This window comes from Giraffa tippelskirchi, chromosome 3 (genome assembly GCF_054371585.1).
Source record: "Giraffa tippelskirchi isolate mGirTip1 chromosome 3, T2T-mGirTip1v1.2.pri, whole genome shotgun sequence".
In the NCBI taxonomy this organism is placed as follows: domain Eukaryota; kingdom Metazoa; phylum Chordata; class Mammalia; order Artiodactyla; family Giraffidae; genus Giraffa; species Giraffa tippelskirchi.
In genome coordinates, this window is record NC_137277.1 from 4379280 (window position 1) to 4403857 (window position 24578).

Sequence of the window (24578 nt, forward strand, 5' to 3'; positions counted from 1 at the left end):
GCTGTGTGATACAGCAGGCAGGCAACATCCTAAGACTTTTACGTATAGATTAACTCATTTAGGCTTCCTTGGTGGCATAGTGGTAAAGAATCTGCCAACCAATGAGGGAGACTCAAGAGACTTGGGTTTGATCCCTGGGTCAGGAAGATCCCTTGGAGGAGAGCATAGCGATCCATTCCAGTACTCTTGCTGGGAAATCCCATGGACAGAGGAGCTATAGTGCATGGAGTCGAGAAGAGTCAGACCTGACTATATGACTGACCATGCACGCATGCACTCAGCTAGGAAGTCCTAGTTAGAGTTAGCTTTCAATCCAAGCAGTTTGGCTAGATCACAACACCCCTTCTCATTCCAACCCCAGGCTATAAACCAAAGGGAAGCGGTTTTCAGTTTTTGTTTTGTTTTCTTAGACTTTCTTAAGCGCTCCTCTTTCTCTGGAAACTAACATGCAAATATGTGTTTATCACCAGGAAAATTAACATTCTTGCAAAAATAAACAAGGTGGGTTAAACTTAGAGGCCAATCAGTAAACTCCCCACAATATCCAGGAGAAGGAGTCACCTGCTGAGGAGGGGTGGTCAGGAGGGCTTCTTGGAAGAGGTATATCTCAAAGGATTGGGGAAGTATCTTAGGAAATAGGAACTGTGGGTAGGCTAGTATATTTTTCAGGATCTGTTGGCAAAATTGAGTTACCAAACTATGGTTGCATGAAAGTTCAGCTCAATTTCCACTGAACCCAAAGACATAGGCCTTCCAGCACTGACAGCTCAAAGAGAAAAACCCAGTTAGAGCTAAGCGTTTCCTTGCAAGTACTGTCAGGTGCCCGCAAAGACCTCAAATTCCTTCCAGGAAGATGGCAACCACATGGCCTCTGTGTTCTCTGCCTTCTCTCCTTTGCGTTTCTTGTCACCCATCCATTCCTAAAGTCACAAATCTGCAATTTCAGATGACAACGACATAGCAGGAAAGGGCGGAAGGCCCAGTCAGCGAGAGAAGGAGGAATAATGAAAGTGGCCTTGAGTTGCTACTCCTTGGTCATTCCTGCCGGGAGATCCCATTGCAAAGATACAGAAATCCACCCTCATTGACAGCCTGGTGACAGATATGAGAAAGGTCACCATCTGAAGCCTCTGGAGCTTCCTGGTCTCTGACAGTCCCAGGCGAACAGAACCCTGCTAGCGGATATTCTCAGATCATTCATTTGCTTCAAAATCAGATCAGCGAAGGGTTGAGAATATTCTCTGGGAAATCTGGTGAGCCTTGAAGCAGAGGCTTCTAAATGCAGTCATTGATGCCACGATTAAGGGGAACAATTATCTCTTCCTTTTCTTCTGCCACAGAGAATTGCTAGAGGCCAAGAACCGATTAGTGCGGGCGAACCAGCCCTGCCCTCCCCGTACCCCCAGGCCCCCACCCTGCTGTCTCCCAAATGGAAACGGGCAGAATATTTTTCAGCTGAACTAATTCACAAAGCTATAAAACTAGCAGCCTTGCTTACCATTCACCAATTGGGATTTAAAAACTCAAAAATAGGAGATTAGAACATGTTGGCTTTCTATACCATTACTACAATTACATAAACAGCCCCCTGTGTGAATTAATCACCTCGATGCGGTCTAACACAGTGCAAGAATCTAGGCGAGATTTTGAAAAATGTTGAGATTGATTTGAATCAACTAGGAATTGCTAATGGTTTTTATAGCTTTCACCACTCTCTCCCCAAAGCAAACACACACACACACACACACACACACACACACACACACACACACACACATCTCTAAACTCAGGAATACGGTGGGGTCTCTGTGGGTTAACCTTTATCTTGCAAAATGAATATCCATGTTGCTATTGCACTGCTTTTCTTCTCAGTATGGCTCAGAACAGATAAAGACTACAGTGATGATCTTCTCTTTCCAAAATTGCAAGCTTACATTTTATAACCTGCCTGGTGTTTATTTCATGGTGAGATCCTGGACCAGGGTCCCTAAGCAGCTGCCCAATAATCCTAGAAGCAAGACACTGATGTGACAGAAACAACTAATATTTACATGAAAATGGAGAATACTTACTCTCTAGAAAAACTCTAAATGCTTCAAGACTCTACCTAAGAAAGATACACAGAGAATAAAAGAATAATAATGTGTGCATGTGTGTGTGTAGGAATAGTCATTCATATTGATAGTTAATTTAAATTTTTTATTTGATATTGGAGTGTAGGTGATTAACAGCGTTGTGTTAGTTTCAGGTACACAGCAGAGTGATTCAATGACTCCTATACATGTATGTCAGAGAAGGCAATGGCAACCTACTCCAGTACTCTTGCCTGGAAAATCCCATGGACGGAGGAGCCTGATAGGCTGCAGTCCATGGGGTCACGAAGAGTCAGACACAACTGAGCGACTTCACTTTCACTTTCCACTTTCATGCATTGGAGAAGGAAATGGCAACCCACTCCAGTGTTCTTGCCTGGAGAACCCAGGGACGGTGGAGCCTGGTGGGCTGCCGTCTATGGGGTCGCACAGAGTTGGACACGACTGAAGCGACTTAGCAGCAGCAGCAGCAGCATACATGTATGTGTTCTTTTTCAAACTCTTTTCCCACTTAGGTTATTGCAGAGAAGTGAGTGGAGTTCCCTGCACTCTACAGTAGGTCCTTGTTGACTAAATATTTTAATTAAAGATGAGAGAAAACTTATTTCAAAGCATTAACAGAGACCGTGTACTCAGGCTTCGGCTCTGCAGAAACGGCCTTAATAATCACAGCTATGGGATGGATGGTACTGAGTTCACTTATCTCAACTCTTCTTGAGAAAAGAATGGAAAGCCCTACACACCACAAATGGCACACGTGATAGTCCTGGAGATTACCAAGGGAAAAAAACAACCAAGGCAGAACGAGTTAAACAAGAACCGTGACAGCCTGGTTAATGAAGGAGAGTGGACGCACTCCATGAAAGCCACGAACACAGCAGCAGGTGGAGAAGATGTTGACTTTACTTAGCATTAATTACAGGAAAGGGTCTATAAAATGTGGTCAAAAATGATTAAACCCCAATGTTATGCCAACATTATGCCATCCCCTGTTCCAAGGCAGGTGTATTATTGCTGGTCCCCAGGATTAAAGTAAATCATTGCTTTTCCATGTATCCTGAATATTGCGTTTCATTATTTTTTACTGCCCTGTTTCTCGACGTTTTGTGGCTTAATAGGCAGTGTTATGGATAAAGTCAACATGAGTTCCATGTTGGGAGAGGGAATATGGGGAAAAGAATACCAAAATACCCCTTCAACATTCACTCCCCATCCTTAAATCCCTAGCTGAACGTTCTCTACATACGTCTCCAGGAACTTCTCTGCGGTGAAACACACTTCCAGTCATTTGTTGTTGTTGTTCAGTTACTAAGTTGTGTCAGATTCTTTGTGACCTCACGGACTATAGCCTGCCAGCCTCCTCCATCCATTGGATTTTCCAGGCAAGAATACTGGAGTGGGGTGCCATTTATTTCTCCAGGGCATCTTCCTGACCCAGGGATCGAACCCACATCTCCTGCATTATCAGGCAAATTCTTTACCACCAAGCTACCAGGGAAGCCCACCTCCAGTCATGCCAACAGATAAGTCTCTCACATCCCACGGATGTTGGAATATGCACTTAGATTTGAGATGTCCCTCAAACTACTCGATCATCTGTAGAAACTCAGCTTTGCTTATTCGAAGCCCCAAACTTGCTTCTGGAAGCCACAAAGTGATGTTAATAAATTCAAACAAAAGATGGGTTGGGGTCATGTACAAGTCCCAAAGGAATCAAAACATACCTACTAAATCTCAACTGAAAATTAAAACATCCAAGTAGCATTTTGCAGTAGGATCGCACTACTGGCCATGAAAAGATGCATGCAAATCCAGAAAAAGGTAACTCAGACTTAAACAACCTGCTGGGAGAGTCCAGATAGTTTTTCATGAGCTATAGCTTTAAATTTTAAGAGTCATCTGGTCCCATCACTTCATGGCAAATAGAAGGGGAAAAAGTGGAAACAGTGACAGATTTTATTTTCTTGGGCTCCAAAATCACTGTGGAGGGTGACTTCAGCCACGAAATTTAAAGACTCTCACTCCTTGGAGGGAAAGCTATGACAAACCTAGGCAGCATATTAAAAAGCAGAAACATCACTTTGCTGACAAAGGTCCGTAGAGTCAAAGCTATGGTTTTTCCAACAGTCATGTACAGATGTGAGAGTTGGACCATAAAGAAGACTGAAAACTGAAGAATTGATGCTTTCTAACTGTGGTTCTGTAGACTCTTGAGAGTCCCTTAGACAGCAAGGAGCTCAAACCAGTCAATCCTAAAGGGAATCAGTCCTGAATATTCTCTGGAAGGACTGATGTTGAAGTTGAAGCTTCAGTACTTTGGCCATTGATGTGAAATCATTGGAAAAGATTCTGATGCTGGAAAATGTTGAAGGCCAAAGAAGTGGGCAACAGAGGATGAGATGGTTAGATGGCATCACCGACTCAATGGACATGAGTTTGTGCAAACTCCGGGAGACAGAGCAGGATCGGGAGGCCTGGCATGCTGCAGTCCATGGGGTCACAAAGAGTCAGACACGACTTAATGACTGAACAACAACCACCTAAGAGCTGACTTGGGTTGAGAAAAATGAGACAATAAAAAATTCTCATGATTCACTTCATGAGGTCAGTGTACCCACTGACCATCCAACTGTGGCCACCACCAGTGTCTCAGGAAACAACACTCAAGCTGCTGGAAAGTTGGGGCAACCTTCCCCTGTCCTAATGGTCCCTGATGTGGGGGATGGCCAACATACATGGGGTCGGGCCCGGCTGAGTGACTAACACTTACACTTTTCACAACACACTGTTCCTTCAAGCTCTTTCTCACCCTTCCCGGCCCCCTTGTGAAAGTCCTGTTTCTGTCTTTAATTCACAGAAAACAAAAGGACAGGCCGTCACCGAGGGACCTGCCACCACGTCTCTGCTTCCCAGAACGAAAGGTACTGGGCGGAGAAACACTTGGAGCTGCATCCTGGTTACAACATACAGTCGGGAAGGGCAGGGGGAGAAGCAGGGCACTTGTTCCCCGTGCCAGGGGCCCTGCGGAGGCTGGGGGGAGAGAAGGTGGTGCCCTGGCACATCAGTGTGTCCCAGCCTCTTTTTCACTATCACTCTCTTCCAAGAAAACTTCTTTTGACCTTTCCTCATTGCCCCTCTTCTCCATGAAATTTTTAGTGTCACGGGTATACTGTATATCCATTTATATTGCATATGTATCTCTGCTTTATTATTGGGTTGGCCAAAAATTTCCTTTGGGTTTTCCATAAGATGTTATGGAAAAAATCCAAACTTTTTGGCCAACCCAATATATTTAAAAGAAGAATGAGTTTTCTTTTTTTCTTTCTTTCTTCCTTCCTTCCCTCCTTTCTCAAATGAAATTTTTGGTCAGCCCAATATATTTAAAAAAATATGCTGTCTTTCTTTCTGTCTGGCTTTTCTGCCTTCTTTCCTGAACAAACTTTTTGGCCAGCCTAATATATATCAAAGAATGAGTTTTCTTTCTTTCTTTCTCAAACAAACTCTATGCACAGTCCAATATATTTAAAAGAATTTCTTTCTTTCTTTTCTTCCTTCCTTTCTTTCTTTCTTGAATAAACTTTTTGGCCAGCCCAATATATTTAAAAAAACAATGAGTTTTCTTTCTGTCTGTCTCTCTCTCTTTTTCTCATTCTTCCTTCCTTTTTTTTTTCTTTTCCCTGCCCCTGAAAGAACCAATTTTCACCCCTGGATACTGACACCGTTCCTGTTGAGTTTGCACATGCCAGCTAGTACTTGCTCCTTAGAACCTGGGAATGCAGTGATCTGCCCACTGAATTTTTTTCCCTCTAGGGCAGGGCTTCTTAACCTCTGAACCCTTGACCTTTGGGCCAAGTCACCCTTTGCCTCAGGGGCAGTCCTGGGCAGGGTAGCATGGTTAGCATTATTTCTGGCCTCTAGCTGCCAGTAACACTTTTATCCCCCATTCCTACTTGTAACAACCAAAAATGTCTCTAGACCGTGTTAAATGTCCCCTGGGGCATTTATGGGGGGACAAAATGCCCCCTGGCTGCGAACCCGAGCTCCTGGAGGGATGGACACAGCAGTGAGCAAGGCAGGCAGAGTCCCTGTCTGTTTTGCTACTAAACAGTTAATTAATTTTAACAGCCCTCAGATGCTTTACTTCTCAAAAAAATTAAATAATATTAAAGTTCCTCTCCAACTTTATTATCCCGTTGCAAGTGATGCCTTTGTGTTTTTAATTTAATAAACCTGGGCTACTTAGAACAGCACTTTCTCCCTCCAAGGTTTGAACTAAAATCACATACACAACTGATTCCACTTTAAACAAAGCTCAAATGCATTTATTGATGTTCTTCCAAAATCGGTTTGTGAATGATCTTATACAGGGAAAATTATGTAGATACCATCTCCTTATAGATTATAGTCCTGAGCGAGCAACGCGGGGTCCTATAGAGAGCTGAGCACAGCAATATATACAATCGCGCATACAGTGGGTCTCATGCTTTACAAGTATAAAGCCATCAAAGAGTATAATAAAATCACATTGACCTTGTTAAACATTTTGTCGACTTTTTGTTAAAGTCATCTCTCTCTCCCCTTCTCCCTCCCTCATTCATTTTCTCTCCACCCCCCCCATATAACTTGACACTTTTCTTTTAACTGGAGGATAACTGCTTTACAATACTGTGTTGACTTCTGCCATACAACAACAGGAATCAGCCATATATACCCTCCCTCTTGAAACTCTCCACAGTTCCCCGCCCCTCTGGGTCACCAAAGGGCACTGGGTTGAGTTACCTGTGCCTGTGCAGTAGCTCCACACTGGTTATCTGCTTTACACACAGCAGTGCATATATGTCAACGCTACTCTCCCAATTCTTCCCACCCTCTCCTTCCCCTGCTGTGTCCAGAGTCTGTTCTCTACGTCTGCATCTCTACTCCTGCCCTGAGGCACTATTTACAATAGCTAGCACATGAAATCAACCTAGATGCCCGTGGACAGAAGAATGGATAAAGAACGTGTGGAACATAAATACAATGGAATATTATTCAGCTATAAAAAGGAATGCATTTGAGTCAGTTCTAGTGAGCTGGATGAAGACAGAGCCTGTTAGAATGAAGTAACTCAGAAAAAGAAAACCAAATTTCACATATGAATACATACATATGGAATATAAATTGATGTTTTGCAACTTGAAAGCCAGTACTGAATTAAAGGATTGTAATAATAAAAACTAGATCTTATATTAACATGCCACTTCCCTGGCTCAGATGGTAAAGAATCTGCCTGCAATGCAGGAGTTCCTAGTTTGATCTTAGAGGCTGAAGATCCCATGGCGAGGGGAATGGCTATCCATTCCAGAATCCTTGCCTGGAAAATTCCATGGACAGAGGAATCTGGCAGGCTACAGTCCATGAGGGTTGGAAAGAGTCAGACAAAACTGAGCAACTAACACTTTCACTTAGTATCATCAAAAGTACTTCTCACATACAGAAAAGTCTTACGATGTTGATCAAGAAAAAAGTACTATTCCAACTTAAGAAGTCTTGTAGAAAAGGGAGGCTTAGAAAAGTTTAGTGATGGGAACAGAGTCTGCTCATAGGCCCTTACAACAGGTTACACAGGAGCCTTTTGGACAATACTGAAAATTTCCTACCATGCTTGCTACCACCAAGCTCTATTTGCTCAAGGTCACCAAAATATTGTCCTCCTGGACACAGAAATCAACGCAGAGTCTCTGAGTGAGACGAGGATTGAGGTCAGTTTTTATGCAGTTCATTGTCTCTTCAACCTGGGAGATCATGTGATCTCTCAATGAACAAGGGGTGAACATTAAATAGATGCCTTTATTTACCACCTGAAGCAGAAAATCTACCTAAGAATGGAATTGACTTAACGGGCCTAGGATCCACTTGCCACTTGGAGTGCTGACATACCCTCTAGCTTGATGTTTTCCATTGGAAAACCACCATCTAAGAGCTGGCTGACTCATGTACTTTTTTAAATGGTTGCTACATTTTATTTATTTATATATTTGGCTGAACCGTGTCTTCAATGCTGCGTGCAGGCTCCTCTAGTTGGGGCTCCTCACAGTGGTGGCTTCTCTCGTTGTGGAGCACGGGCTCTAGGTGCTGGGGCTCAGTAGTCGTGGCTCATGGGCTTAACTGCCCTGCAGCATGTGGGATCTTCCCGGACCAGGGATGGAACCCACACCCTCTGAATTAGCAGGCAGAGTCTTAACCACTGGACCACCAGGGAAGTCCCCTCATGGGCTCTGAAATCCCTTCAATAACTGGAGAAGCATACTGAAGATCAGGATGAGGTTTTGTTTTTTTAAACTAATGACCAGTGTTCCGTGGATCACTGTCAGCCCTAGAGTTTGACCAAAGAAATACCCAGGAAGAGGTTGCTATTTTTTTCTTTTTTTCTTATGTAGTCAGGGAATGGAGGTTGGCTTCCATTTCCTTTCCATTTTGATGGTCAAATCATCTTGAAAGGAGAGGATATTTTAACTTGTTAGAACTTAAAACTCCATATTTTTGTGGCTGGCTCAGCATCCAGGAAATGTATAACTATTATCTGATGGCTTGTTCCTTGCCAGAACTCACTGATGACTTTGAGGGCCCCCCCCACCTCAGTGTCATACTCCCATAGGCAACAGACTTGATCTTTCTAACCAAGGGACCCAGGTGTAGATGACCCTGTTGGCAAACTCATCTATGAGTTAGCTAAGCACCTGCTCGGGTCAACTTCTAGGGACTGCCGTCAGAAAGCCTAAATGGTCACTATCCCATTTTGGAGTCCTCTTACTCTCCAGCCCGAAGTTAAACTAACTGGCTGAAGAACCAGGAACTTCTAAAGAGTCGTCCAAAGGGAAAACCAAATAGCTCATAAAATCTTACCCCAGTCTGTAAAACAGCGAAAGAGACACTTAGCATAGAGTGTTGTTTTCCTGGTTTTCGTTACTTTATGAGATCTCAGTAAGATTCCTGGGGCTTCTGTAAAAAAGATTTCTTTCTAGTGGTTTGCTAGGCTAGATCCCCCCAGCCTCTCAGGCCCACCTCCTCTTCATGCTGCCCCTTCTTTGTCTGATAGACAAAAGGGTTTCCATGTCCTACCCTAGTTCTGTCAACTGGCTTTTTTTTTTTTTTGCTCAAAATGTTTCTTTTCTCTCAGGCAGTGTTTGCTTCTGATGGTGCTTGTCAAAGCTCAAATTAAGGGTTGAGCAAAGCTCTATGTACATAGCTTTATTAAAAAATGAAACACGGTAAAGTCTCCCAGTCATGAAAGGTGGACGCTATGACGTGCCGCCCGAATCTTCCTCAGCAACCCTGAGTGGTCCTTTCCCTTGTCCCTGAACTATCGATGGAACAGACACTCCTGGCATTTGGCCCAGTCCCACAATGGGCCCACCTGACGTGAAGAGCTGACTCAACAGAAAAGACCCTGAAGCTGGGAAAGATTGAGGACAGGAGGGGGGGGGGCGGTGACAGAGGATGAGATGGTCGGATCGTATTATTGACTCAATGGACATGAGTTTGAGCAAACTCTGGGAGAGAGTGAAGGACAGGGAAGCCTGGCGTGCTGCAGTCCATGGAGTCACAAAGAGTTGGACACGAGCAACTGAAGGTACGTGATGGGTCCTTGGCCAGTGGGGTGAGAGCTATCAAAGCAGAGGGCAAGTGAAAGCTCTGAAACCTCCCCTCTCCTGGATGAGACAGTAAGTCACATCAATATTACATCTTGAAAAGATGGCAGACGTTAATGCCACCCTTAAAAACTTAAAGGATTATCATAGATCAGCAAACTGTAGATCACTCTGGTCTTCTGTGAGTGGCCTATGAGCTAAGGATGGATTTATATTTATATATACATTTGGCTGCCATGTGGCATGCAGAATCTTAGTTCTCTGTGCAGGCAATGAAAGCGTGGACTCTTAACAACTGGACCACTGGGCAAGTCCCTTGGATTTATACTTTTAAATAGTTAAGCTTGGATGGTTATCTATGTTGTTGTTTAGTTGGTAAGTTTGTCTCCAACTCTTTGTGACCCCATGGACTGTAGCCCGCCAGACTCCTCTGCCCATGGGATTCTCCAGGCAAGAATACTGGAGTGGGTTGCCATGCCCTCCTCCAGGGGATCTTCCCGACCCAAGGACTGAACCTACGTCTACTGCACTGGCAGGCGGATTCTTTACCACTAGCACCACCTGGAAATTCTCTTGTCCTTTGTCAAAATACTGTCTGCAGAGATCTGGACCATCTAGACATTCCACAGAACCGTATACTAGTCTACTTAGATTGATGGCATGGTGTCCATCAGTCCACCAGAAGAGCCATGAGATGACTGGCACATCGGAGGCCTTTGTCAGATACGTATGCTCCAAAGCACATAGGATAAATCCTACAAAGATACAGGGGTTATGGGACTTCCCTGGTGGTCCAGTGGTTAAGAATCCACCATCAATGCAAGGGATGCAGGCTCGATCCCTGGCTGGGGAACTAGGATCCCACATGCCTTGGAGCAGCTAAACCCACATGCCCCAACCAGAGAGTCATGTGCCACAGGGAAAGACCCTACATGATGCCACAGCTAAGACCCGGCGCAGCTAGAAAAATAAATAAATATTTTTTAAAAGATACAGGGGTTTTCAGTAAAAGTTTTATGGTCCAACAGGGAGGCATTTTAGCATAGAGGTCAAAAGAACAGTCCTTTGCATCCCTTATATGTGGAATCTAAACAGAAATGATACAAATGAACTTACCTACAAAACAGAAGTAACGGACATCATCACTGACTCGATGGACATGAGTTTGAGGAAGCTCCGGGAATGGGTGATGGACAGGGAGCCTGGTGTGCTGCAGTCCATGGGGTCACAAAGAGTTGGACACGACTGAACGACTGAATTGAACTGAACAAAACAGAAAGACACCCACAGACTTAGAGAACGAACTTATGGTTGCCGGGGGCATGGATGGGGGAAGGAAGAGATAGGGAGTTTGGGATGGACATGTACACACTGGTATATTTAAAACGGACAACCAACAAGGACTTACTGTACAGCACGTGGAACTCTACTCAGAGTTATGTGTCAGCCTGGTTGGGAGGAGGGTTTGGGGGAAAATGGATACATGTTTATGTATGGCTGAGTCCCTTCGCTGTTCACCTGAAACTACCACAACACTGTTAATAGGCTAAACCCCAATACAAAGTAAAAAAGTCTGACTTAAAAAAAAAAAGTCCTTTGCTATTCTCTGCCAAGCAAAGAGTAGGTGCTCAGAAATTGGAAGGTAATGAGACTTATGGTACTGATAATAATTATAACTTTTAGAGTTTGGAGGGCTTTCCTGGTGGCTCATATGGTAAAGAACCTGTCTGCAATACAGGAGACCCACGTTCAATCCCTGGGTCAGGAAGATCTCCTGGAGAAGGGAAGGGCAACCCACTCCCGTATTCTTGCCTGGTGAATCCCAGAGACAGAGGAGCCTGGCAGGCTACAGTCTATGTGGTCGCAAAGAATCAGACACGACTGAGCCACTAACACTTTAGAGTTAGGAAGATCTGGCCTAGTATTTTTGTTAACCTGCCCTTGTCTTTAAGTCTTAATTTTGTTATGCCATGTGGCAATATGATGCCTTGATTTGGATAATTGGAGCCTGATCAAAATGTTGGTTCAGCCCCCTTAGCGGTTGTGAAACCTTGCGCATGTCATTTCATATCTCTCTGAATTATGTATATTATCCCCTGTAACAACTGGTTTGGATCAGATAACATCTAAAATATCTTCCATCTTGACATACCTTGCAGTCCTTGATGGCAGCTCCAGTCCACAAGCAGCTATCTAAATTTACAGATTAATTAAATTAAAATCCAATTCTTCAGTTGCACTAGCCACAGTGTTCAATGCCCACGTATGCCCAGTGGACAGCAGAGGCACAGAACATTCCCATGCCACAGAAAGTTCTGCTGATGGCCCTGCACTTAATACTATTATAATACCTTCTAGTCTTTTTAGGTTCAATTTACACATACATACACACCCTGGAAGCTCAGCTGGTAAGAATCCACCTGCAATTGCAGGAGACCCTGGTTCAATTCCTATGTCGGGAAGATGCCTGGGAGAAGGGATAGGCTACCCACTCCAGCATTCTTGGCCTTCCATGGTGGCTCAGACAGTAAATAATCCACCTGCAGTGCAGGAGACCTGGGTTTGATCCCTAGGTTGGGAAGATTCCCTGCAGGAGGGCATGGCAATCCACTCCAGTATTACTGCCTGGAGAATTCCCATGGACAGAGGAGCCTGGCAGGCTGCTGTCCATGGGGTCATAGAGAGTTAGACACCACTGAGTGACTAAGCATACACACATTAGTAAATAATCCATAATCTAAGAGCTAACAGCATCTGAAATTATTCATTCATAAGTGCTCAGCACTAGGAGATTTATACATAATATCTCACTTAATTTCATCACACACCATCCCTATGAAACTGTTAACATGTTCTACCATGAAGATGATACTTCGTCCACCCAATGCAAAGTGCCGACTCATTGGAAAACACCCTGATGCTGGGAAAGATGAAGGGCGGGAGAAGAAGGGGACGGCAGAGGAGGAGATGGTTGGATCACTGACTCAATGGACATGACTTTGAGCAAACTCCGGGAGACAGTGAAGGACAGGGGAGCCTGGTATGCTGCAGTACATGGGGTCACAAGAAGTCAGACATGACTGAGCAACTGAACAAGGACAATCACATAGACAAGGAATCTATTTAGTTTCTTAAAGTGATTAAATCTTTACCCTCAGTGGTGGAGGAAAGATCCTTAAGCACCATCCCTACTTTCTTCCATCAGTTTCGATGCTGATGGCAGTTACAATGTGTCTGTCTCTGAATCCCAGTGTGGCCAGAACTCGAGCAGCTAGTAACTGGCTTGCAGGCCCTTGGACGCAGAGGCTTGCCTAGCTTCTAAGTTCTCAGGGCAATGTACTGGAAACAAAGGGAGCATTGCCTGGAAAGGGTCCCTTCCCTCTGGCTTTCAAGTTCATTATTTTTTGTCTCAAGACGACATTTGGGCCACTTTGTGCATCCCTTCCCTAATCTTCACACATATTCTCTTTGTTAATCTTTTTTTTTTTCCTGTACTGAAGTCTGAAAATAGCACAGTTGTCTGGATGCTCTTTTATTTCATTAATTTAATAATAGCATAGATGTCTGGATACTGTGTTATTCCTGGAAATAGCACAGCATAGACACTAGCCTAAAAATAGCACAGATCCTTGGATGCTGTGTTACTCTACTAATTTAATAATTCCAATAACATTCTGCTTTCATCCTATGTGCTGCTTTCAAAGTATACATAAGTACTTGTGTTGTGGCGATAGAAAACCGCCTGGCTGTTAGGATGGAGTTTCAGAAGAATTCCTTGACTTGGGCAAGTTGAGAACTGAATTTTATATTTTGGAGGAAAAAAGGGGGATTCCCAGGTAAGAGTTATGAAATGTAACTGAATGAAGTTAACTGGCTCTAAATATCTTTTTGAGATGAAATGGTACTGCTGTACATTTTGAGGGACAATAATACAGCTGAAAGGCAACCTGGCTTGGAACCAGAAGACTTGTGTTTTGGTACTAACTCTGCCACTCATTGCTGCGGGCGTTGGACAGGCAATTAAACTATCGAGTCTTATTCTCCTCCTCTGAACATGGTAACCGTGGTAATACCAGCCTTACCTAACAGATGCTGTAGTACCTGGCCCAACCTACCCCTTTGAGACCAAGGAAAGGTGGTAACTGCACATTTTAACGTAATCAATGCTTTCAAATGTTGATTTTACATTCTATGAATGTATATAAAAATGTACATAAAAATAACCTCAAAAAATTTTTTAATATTTAAATGGCTACTACTAAGGAAGGCTTTAAACGTCTCCTGTATTAGTCCTGTAAAACTTGAAGGACTGTCTCATTGTATCACTGACTCAATGGACATGAGTTTGAGCAAACTCTGGGAGATAGGGAAGGACAGCGAAGCCTGGCGTGCTACAGTCCACGGGGTCACAACGAGTCAGGTATGGCTGAGCCACTGAATAACAACAAACACATCACTGATCTTAAGTCAAGGGGATAAGTTATTTCCAGGTTGTCTTTTTAAGTTGGCAGATAGAGGACATCAGTATTATTCATCAATACCTTCTTCTGTTCTATTCTGGGGAATATATAGAGTGATATTTCCTTGGTGTCCCCTTGAATTAAGGAAAGCTATTTGAGTAATTCTGTCCAGGAAGCTTTGGGCAGAAGTCACTTGTGTGGAAAAAAGGAAGAAGCTACTTGTGTGATTTTGAGTGGTAAGAAATTCTCTATGTTCTCTTCCTCGGCCGTAATAGTAGAAAAAACAAAGCACTGGTTGGCATGGAGATGTGAGGACACTGAAACCACCTGGAATGCTGAGCTCCCGATGGAAGACAGCTTTTCCACACCGAACGTCCGCCATAGCCCAAGACTGGTGGTCACAAGATGGCTGCAGGTAGCTGTATGTCCCCTCACTCAGATCTAACACAAGAAAGAAAAAGCTCTCTCCAAGACACAAAATACAAGTTTTTCCTCTTGGTCTACCTGAGCTAAGATAGGTCCTACCATATAGGAGATGTACTTACTCTAAAAAGTTATTTGTTGTTTATCTAAAATTCAAATTTAATTGAGTTTCTCATATTTTTATCTGGCAACTGTAGTCCTAATAGACTTTGTTGCTGTCATTTTGCCGTGGCTAAGTCTTGTCCAACTTTTTGTGACCCCGTGGACTGTAACCTGCCAGGCCCCTCTGTCCATTGGATTTTCCAGGCATGAATACTGGAGTGGGTTGCCATGATCTTCTTCAGGGGATCTTCTGGGAGCAGGGGTTGAACCTGGGTCTCTTGCATTGGCAGGCAGATTCTTTACCACTGAGCCACCAGGGAAACCTCCCTGACTGACTGACCCCAATGTCCTCTAGAGGGAGGAAGGGAGGACATAGGAACAAAATCGGGCTGCAAGTCTCTCTCATTTTTACCAATAAAGCAGACAAACTGGATGCTAAAAACAGAAAACATCAGAGTCTGCTATAGCAGATGTTTATTAAGGGATTTTGGAAGAGAAGTCCCAGGATGAGCTGCTTTATCCAAAAAATAATCCCAAGGCTTAAACCTGGGATTAGTAAGTATTATCATTCAACCCAATTGTATAAATATTTACTGAACACTTTTAAACAAGGCACTACTGAAGATTCGGGAGTCTCTGCTACCAAGGTGCTTCTCAAGTACTAGGGAGAATTAAGTAAGTGTGAGACCAGATGTGAGAGACACCATGTGAGGGATTCAGAGAGCCACGGGACTCCAGGGCAACGTTCTCCTTGAAGACCCAGTGTTGGAAACATGTTAAAGGTAATGGACAAGAAGTGAGAGAGAGAACAACTGGGAGACAGAGGCTAGAAGGAGACCTTACGGCTAATTTTCACAGAGAAATTTCAGTCCAAATTTGAAATCTTTTTCTTTTCTTCTAATGATTTTTTTAAAGTTGGAGTATAATTACTTTATAATGAGTTGACAGGCATTGGAGATGCCTGTAGGTATCTAAAAACAATTAGATACAAGGCGGTAAGGGTGAGGTATTATAGAAATGGAGTTTTTATCCCTTAGCTATTGGTTGGAAGGGTGAGAAAGCAAGAAGAAAAAATTCAAAGATGAAAAATATGACCTTGTCTACATAAAGAATCCTTTTAAACGTGTCAAATCAGAATTGCTTATGTATCTTGCTTTCTCTCTGTGACGTTCCTTTAAGGTAAGTAAGACAAAAAAATAATAATGTCAGGACACAGAAAAACCCAGATGAACTTTTTGGCCAACCCAATAGTGTTAACTATACTCAGCATTTTTAAATTTTATATTTCACAAAATGCAAACTCAGCATGAAGATTGGTTATCAGTTGATCTATTTAACTGTTTTTTTAAACCTATATATGTTCACTTCAGAGTTAATGATCAGCACTATGATATGTAAGACACACAAAAAAGAACAGCCTGAGACCTCGAAGAGCAGGCAGTTGCCCAAGACCCCGTGACATGGAGACAGCAGAGTTGGGACAGGAATTCGCCGTTATGATCCTTCATTCTGTATCCACCCAACTTCCTTTCCCTTGTGAGGTAAACTAACTGGTACAGCAGTTGCTTTGGATAGAAAGCATTTCAACTTGCAACTTAGAAGAGCAAGGAGAACACCATGGAAAATGATGACATCCATTTCTCTTCCAAGTCTTAAAAAGACCCTCACTTGGCATCCCTCTTAAATTGAAGGAGAGAGTAGTTCACAGACAGTTGGCAAGAACTACAGGCCAGTGAATCCCCATGAAGAGAATATTCATATCTATACTCACGTAGAACCCATGGAAAACATGGAGAAATGAGACATTGGAGTGTTTTTACAAACTGTTATTGTTGAACCAGGCCCAGAAATCCACGACACAGCATATAGGTCTAGAAGTTGGCAAGACCCAAAATTAATGGTAGCGTCATAAAGTTATATATAATAACTTCTTAAGCCATGCACCAGGAAGGAGGCTCATACAGGGAAACCACCTCAGCCCACCCATAAATAATCCACATTAATATCGTAGGAGAGGTCATAGGCTGGAGTCATGTGCTGACATCTGGCTATTTCTGGCAGGACAGCCTGTATGGTCTCCACAGATGGCCATTAATTAGTGGTGGGTTGTCCCAGCAGAGGGCAGCGTGGGCAGGAATGGTTATTTGGACTCCCCACCTCATGCCTAGCTCCTAGGGCCCTTGGCATATCGTCAGAAGCGCCACTGTGGTTACTGCCAATGGGTCTGACATCACCAGTGGCAGCCCCTTGCACTACCATCATCATTGGAGGGAGGTCTCCTTGGAGCCAGTCTCAGCTAAGAGGGCTTGGTGCAAATTGGCTGGGAAATTTGGGAGATGGATGAAGGTGGAGAGAATCTGTGGGATAAATGTGCCTTTAGGGGAGTTCCCTACAGGAATCTTTGGGTTTTGGAGCCAAGAAGGCTGCTTAGTCTTCTTGAACTCAATACGTTCTGATGGGACTTCCCTGGTGGTCCAGTGGCTAAGACCCCATGCTCCCAATAGAGGGGCCCAGGTTCAATTCTTGGTCAAGGAACTAAGATCCCACAGGCTGCAACTAAGATCCCGCATGCCACAGCGAAGGCTCAGCATAGCCAAATAAATAACTCCTAAAAATACAACACACACATTCTGAACTCTTTCAGCAGCAAGAAGAGATACGGACTAGGCTTGTCTCCTTCCACGTCTGAGTTAAGTGGCAGAGGAAAATGCCCACAGGTCATTTTTCAAGAGCCAATTTGCTGATGGATCCTAAGACCCATTGCCCGGAAATAAAACAATCAGGCTTCTGTTCCAGATATAAAGAGAACATGACTTACTGTGTCCAAAATGGAACGCAGCAGGCAGCAAAACCATGTCTTGAATTCACTAGGTCCCAGAAGTCCCGAGGACACTGGGGCACTGAGCGGCCAGGCGAGCTCCTCTTCTGGATGAAAAACAAGAAGATATTCTGTGTGCCTGACCCTCAGCAGGGATGTGTGAGAATGGATCACACCAGGAGCCTTCTAAGCTAGGTGAGTCGTTGGCAAGGACCGCAGCTACACTCTGCTCTCCATGGTAAAAGTGGGTACTGGCCGGTAGACAGGTGAGCATTTGGCCAATTTCCTGTTGGGTTTTTCCACTGATGGCCTTGGAGTTTTATGTTTCAGAATGTGCTGGCAGTGAGAGTCACACTTAGCCAACTCAGCTTCCTCAAGCAGAGTAGTGACAAAAACCCAGGAGGATAATAATCTGTGTCTTCAGAACGTTAGGCAGATGCTTCATTCACTTGTCTGCTCTCTCCGTATCTTGCTTGACAACTTTCATTTGTTGTTGTTCAGTCACTCAGTCGTGTCCAGCTCTTTGTGACCCCGTGGACTGCAGCACACCAGGCCTCTCTGTCCCTCACTGTCTTCTGGAGTTTGCCCGAGTTCGTGTCCATTGAGTCACCCTCTTCTCCTTCTGCTTTCAATCTTTCCCATCATCGGTCTTTTCCAGTAAGTCGACAACCTTAATGGGTTCACTCAAATGCAGTTTCCAAGACTGACATGCATTTCTACATTACAAAGAAATCCTGAAAGACCAGGAAGACTATTTCAGCATGCAACTTGGGAGATGCCGCAACGTCTAGATCAAAGAGACATCTTCCCTCTAGGGTGAAGCAAACCGTACAAACACCTAGTCATAGAGAGGAGACCTTCTTCTATTTCAGGCAAGGGGAACTGCAGAAAGACTGAGGGAACAGGGGCAAATCTTCATCACCAGGAGCTGTGTGCAAGTCACGAGACTTTGGGGAAGTATATAAATCACGAGAATAAATAGAAATTAAAAATAAAAAGCCCTAGGGACTTCCCTGGTGATTCAGTGGCTAAGACTCCAAGCTCCCAATGCAGGGGCCCAGGTTCCATCCCTGGTCAGGGTACTAGATCTCATATGTCACAACTAACTGTTCGCATGACACAGTGAAGACTGAAGACCTACATGCCACAACCCAGACCAGGCACAACCAAATATACAGATTTCAAAAAAAAGAAAGAGATGTCTTCCATATATATATATGGACTATCTCAAATCAAATTAATATCACATGGGCTGAGAAACTCCCAGATAAGAAAGATGGCAATCATTCGGATACAAATTTCATAGATTTAAGTTGAAAGTTATCTCATGTCAAAAGTTATAAAAGGAAGGTCAAGGCCCAGAGTATTCCTGACAATGCTTTCACTATTCCTCATTTTTGGGACAAACCAGAGAGACAAAATGGAGATCCCTGTGTGAGTTTTTTTACATTTTTTTTTCCCAACGTGTACCATTTTTAAAGTCTTTGTTGAATTTGTTACAATATTGCTTATATTGTTTATGTTTGTTTTTTTGTTCCTGAGGCATGTGAGAGCTTAGCTCCCCAACCAGCCAACCAGGGATGGAACACAGCCCCTGCATTGGAAGCTGAAGCCTTAACCTCTGAACTACCAGGGAAGTCCCCAGACATGAGTTTGATTCAGCAACTTATAGACTCTGTGACCCTGCAAGTCTTCCTCCGTAAAATGGGAATTACACATACATGTTTCATTTGTTCATTCATTTAATTGATATTTAATCCCCTCGAGAAGGGAATGGCAACCGACTCCAGTATTCTTGCCTGGAGAATCCCACGGACAGAGGAGCCTGGCGGGCTACAGTCCGTGGGGTCCCAAAGAGTCGGACACGACTGAGTGACTAACACTTTTGCTTAACACTTTCACTTTTTTATTTTGGGCACCAATTAAGATGTCAGAAGAGTTGCAATGAACAGCAACAAGAAAAGACAAAACTTCCACTTTCATGGGTCTTACATTCTCATAGGGGAGCCAGATGATAAATTTATTTAAGTTAATACATAACATACAGGTAGTGATAAAAAGGCAAGTAATACAGGGAAGAGGGACAGACAGTGACTCGTGTGGTGCTGAGGGCACCGCTTCAGATGGATGGAAAAACAAGTCCTCTCTCCAACAGATGAAATTCGAGCAAGGATCAGAATACGTCATGATGGAGTAAGTCATGAGGCTATTTGAGAGTAGACTATCCCAGGCAGAAGAGACACCAAATATGAAGGTCTGGATGCTTGATGTGTAGGAAGAAATGCCAGGAGGTCAGTGGGGCAAAAGGAGCCAGTCAGTGTCCAAGGTCCGAGTCCAGTGGAGACCAGAGCCCATGAGTATCACGTGCGTTCTTCCTCTGTGACAGTCAAGGGAAGGCCTTGATTTCCATGTGCCCGTCACCTGTAAAACTCTGGAGCTGCACACACAGCTAATGTTTCTTGAGCGCCTGCCGTGTGGCAGGTTCCGTCCGAGCGCTTGCCTGCCGTCACACCGGTTACTCTTCTCTACGACCTTAAGACGCAGGCGCTGTTATTATCCCTTTTTACAAGTCAGGAAACTTAGGCTTAAAGGTTAGACAGCGTGCCAGAGCTGCCCTGCTGGTAAGCGTGGGAGATTCCAAAGTAAACATGAATAAACCACAAGGAGGTTAAAAGGCTCACCCTGCTGTTCGAAACCCCCTACTCGGAGAAGAAATTCCAGTAGACCGTGCTTGGCCGTGCTCTTCCTAATCAAGGAAGCAGAGTCAGGGGAAACCAGGGGATGGACCCTTTGGAAGAGCCAGTCTGCCTCCCCAGACGTGCACTGTGCTTCTAAACCCCTCATTCTCAAGAAGCCTTCGCTCTGCCGGCCCCTGGGCTTATGTTTCCACTGATGCGAGGATCATGCTGAGAGCTGAGAAGCCCTCTATAGCCTTCTCCTCGTGTGGTTAGAGGTGGAGGAGAGTCTGGGCTGCAGTGCCAGGGACCACACCTCTTTGTCAGGAACATGTAATTAAAAAAGAAAGAAAGAAAAAAAAAAACAGCGAAGGACTAGCCACCCACCCCCATCTTTCTGAAACACGCATTCATGCACACACATCCAGGCAGAAGCCAGCCGACGTCCATCACCCAGGTCCTGGGGATTCTGATGAAAACATTTTCCACCTGGCACAGTCAGGCACTAAACACCCCTCCAACCCAACCTGAGACTTGGACCGTCCGTGGAGATATTTTTAAAGGCATGACACAGAGGAGTGTGACACACTCGGCTTTCTCAGTGGGTGGGTAGAGTGTTATTTCATGTTGTTCTTGTCACTCAGCCCAGCATTATAAGTGTGCACTTTATTGCTGCCCAGAGAGTGCTCCGCAGCCTGGCCCAGCACAGGCTGTTCCCAGCGAGGGGGTGGCGGGGCCGGGCGCAGGGCAGGCGGAGCAGCCAGCTGCTGGGCACGCAGGGCCGCCCTCGGGGTCTCTCTCGCAGACTTCAGCTCATGCTCAGCGGGGTGTGAAGTGTCCTGATCCTTCTCCTGATACTCTGTATTCCTCAGTCGCCGTCCTTGGGAAAATTCTAGATACTCGCGTGTTTAGCGACACCCACATCATTTCTTAAACGGCTATTTTTTCACGCTCTCGGTTGTTGTCGTCCAGACTTTGCTAAGTCCTGTCCGAGTCTTTGCGACCCCATGGACTGCAGCAGGCCAGGCCTCCTCTGTCCCCCACTATCTCCTGGAGTTTGCTCAAACTCACGTCCACTGTGTCAGTGATGCCATCCAACCATCGCATCCTCTGTGATAACTGAGTGACTGAACAACCAAGAAGCAGAGGCAGATTAGAGGTGTCAAGGAGTTTTGTTATATGACAAACAGAAGACAAAGCGACAGCTCGAACGTGCTCCTGAGGAAGGTGGAGGTTGTCTGGAATGGGGGAGACTCTGGAGCATTTGTAGGCTGATGTGACTGAGCCATTGGAGAGAAAAGACAGTATTAAGAGATGACTAGGTCGCCGTGGAGCAAAGGCCCCACGCAGGTGATTCAAGATGTCACCTGGTGCCCCAGCAACGCAGTCCGTCTCGGAGGGGAACGGGCTGCGGTCCTCACGGAAAGCATAATATGCGGTCCTGAAGGATGAGGCAGGTGATTCATTTATATGAGGAAGAGGAAGTTTTCTTCTGTCTGCTTCTGTTTTCTCAGCGAATAAAAGATGAGTTCAACCCCTGACAGTGAGTGGGTGAAGGCAAGAAGAGGGGGGGTGTGACATTGTGGCCTTGGAGAGTGGGGCTGGGACTTGACCAGGGGTGGAACGTGACTGCCAGGGCCTGGGGGAGGTTTGTGGTCAAAAACAAATACACAATCAGGTAGCTCTGCTTTGCGTCCCCCTCCTGCCAGGTTCAAATACGCTGGTGCAGGCTCGGAATCTGTGGAGAGTGAAGCCGAAGCAGAGGAAGAGATGTTCCTCCAGGTCAAGCAGCTGGAGGAGGAGAGGGGGGCTGAGAGTTTTTGCGAGGTGATGATGATACAGATGGGAAGAAGGGAATGAAGGGTGTGAAAGACTGAAGGAAACATGTCAGATGGAAGAGGCCGTGGGTTTCATCTAGACCCCTCAGGTGGCTCATGGATAAAAAATCTGCCTGCCAATGCACGAGATGGGAGACATGGGTTTCACCCCTGAGTTGGGAATATGTCCTGGAGGAGGATATGGCAACCCACTGCAGTATTCTTGCCATGGACAGAGGAGCCTCGTGCGTGGGTTGCAAAGAGTTGGACATGACTGAGCACGCACACAGTCTTCCTATTCACACTTCCTACTGTATTTCAGCTTCAGTGGCTTATCTCTATCTCCAAAAAATACTAATAATGTTCCAGCCTCAGAGCCTATGCACTTGCCATCCTGTTACCTGGAAAACTGAGATTTTTTTTTTTTTCATGTGGACGAATTTGAAAGTCTTTATTGGCTCTGTTACAAGATTGTTTGTTTTACATTTTGCTTTTCGGGCATGTGGGATCCTAGCTCCCTAAACAGGGATTGAACCCACACCCCCTGCACTGGAAGTTGAAATCTTAACCACTGGACCACTAGGGAAGTCCCACCTGGAACTCATATCTCAGAGCTTCTACGGCTGACTATATCATCACTGACAGCTCATCTCAGAGGCCACCTGTTTAAAGAAGCCCTCCCTGGCCATCATCCCTGAAGTACCATCACTGTTTTCTTCATCATTTTCTGAAAAAAAATATGATCTTCCCATGTATCACTTCTTTTAATGGTAAGTTTCCCAAATAGTCTGCAGGCTTCATAAAACAAGTGTATTTTGGTCCCCTTCTGTTCACCAATGAGTCCCCAGCATGCAGAACAAAGTTTAGTCTGTGAGGGTCCTAAATAACAACAGCAAAAGCAAGAAGAGCAATAGTAATTATAGTATATCATCAATGATCAGTGTAGAGGTGAACAGAAGTCATTTAGAAGAAGAGCAATAGTAATCATAGCATATCATCAACGATCAGTGTAGAGGTGAACAGAAGTCATTTAAGCTCCCTCAACTTCATTCACACATTAAAGACTCTGACCTACATCTTATCTTTAAGATCCTTTCCACTTATAATGCCAGTTGTATAACACCCTGATATAATCTCAGAGACTCACAGGAATGGTAATACTCAACATATATCCTTGAGGCCAAGAGAAGATATCCCTTGGGGAGAAAAAAATCTCTTTATAAAGTCAAGATAAGTGATCTCATGTGAGCAAAGAAGGGAGCAAGATGTGGCCAGAGTGAACTTGGACATTTTAGAAATCAGTAATCTAAAATGAACAGGAATCAGTTCAGTCGCTCAGTTGTGACTGACTCTTTGCGACTCCATGGACTGCAGCACGCCAAGCTTCCCTGTTCATCACCAACTCCTAGAGGTTACTCAAACTCATGCCCATCAACTTGGTGATGCCATCCAACCATCTCATCCTCTGTCATCCCTTTCTCCTCCTGCCTTCAATCTTTCCAGCATCAGGGTCTTTTCAAATGAGTCAGTTCTTCACATCAGGTGGCCAAAGTATTGGAACTTCAGCTTCAGCATCAGTCCTTCCAATGAACATTAAGGACTGATTTCCCTTAGGATTAACTGGTTTGATCTCCCTGCAGTCCAAGGACTCTTGAGAGTCTTCTCCAACACCACAGTTTGAAAGCATCAATCCTTCAGCACTCAGCTTTCTTTATAGTCCAACTCTCACATCCATACATGACTACTGGAAAAGCCATAGCTTTGACTAGACGGACCTTTGTCAGCAAAGTAATGTCTCTGCTTTTTAACATGCTGTTTAGGTTGGGCATAGCTTTTCTTCCAAGGAGTAAGGGTCTTTTAACTTCATGGCTACAGTCACCATCTGCAGTCATTTTGGAGCCCCAAGAAAATAAAGTCTGTCACTGTTTCCGTTGTTTTCCCATCTATCTGCCATGAAGTGATGGGACCAGACGCCAAGATCTTCGCTTTTTGAATGTTGAGTTTTAAGCCAAATTTTTCACTCTCCTCTTTCTCTTTCATCAAGAGGCTCTTTAGTTCCTCTTCACTCTCTGCAAAAGGCTGGTATCATCTACATATCTGAGGTTATTGATATTTCTCCCAGCAATCTTGATTCCAACTTCTGCTTCATCCAGCCCAGCATTTCACATGATGTACTCTGCATGTAAGTTAAATAAACAGGGTGACAATATACAGCCTTGACGTACTCCTTTCCCAATTTGGAACCAGTCCATTGTTCCAAGTGAGGTTCTAACTGTTGCTTCTTGACCTGCATACAGATTTCTCAGGAGGCAAGTAAGGGGGTCTGGTATCCCCATCTCTTGAAGAATTTTCCAGTTTGTTGTGATCCACCACAAAGGCTTTGGCATAGTCAATGAAGCAGAAGTAAATATTTTTCTGGGACTCTCTTGCTTTTTCTATGATCCAGCGGATGTTGGCAATTTGATCTCTGGTTCCTCTGCCTTTTCTAAATCCAGCTTAAATATATGGAAGCTCTCAGTTCACATACTGTTAAAGCCTGGCTTGGAGAATTTTGAGCAT

At 44.4% G+C, this 24578-nt stretch overlaps 1 long non-coding RNA gene across 11 annotated transcripts in view; it reads right to left on the minus strand.

The window, feature by feature from the left end:
* Positions 1–24578, minus strand: part of LOC145543545 (uncharacterized) — a 448599-nt gene that overhangs the window by 366311 nt on the left and 57710 nt on the right. For 9 of the 11 annotated variants that reach the window (XR_014080787.1, XR_014080788.1, XR_014080789.1 and 6 more), the window contains one exon: positions 10841–10987. The exons of the other annotated variants lie outside the window; for them this stretch is intronic. This is a non-coding gene — a long non-coding RNA (uncharacterized LOC145543545). The remainder of the gene's footprint in view (positions 1–10840; positions 10988–24578) is intronic. 11 annotated transcript variants of the gene reach the window in all.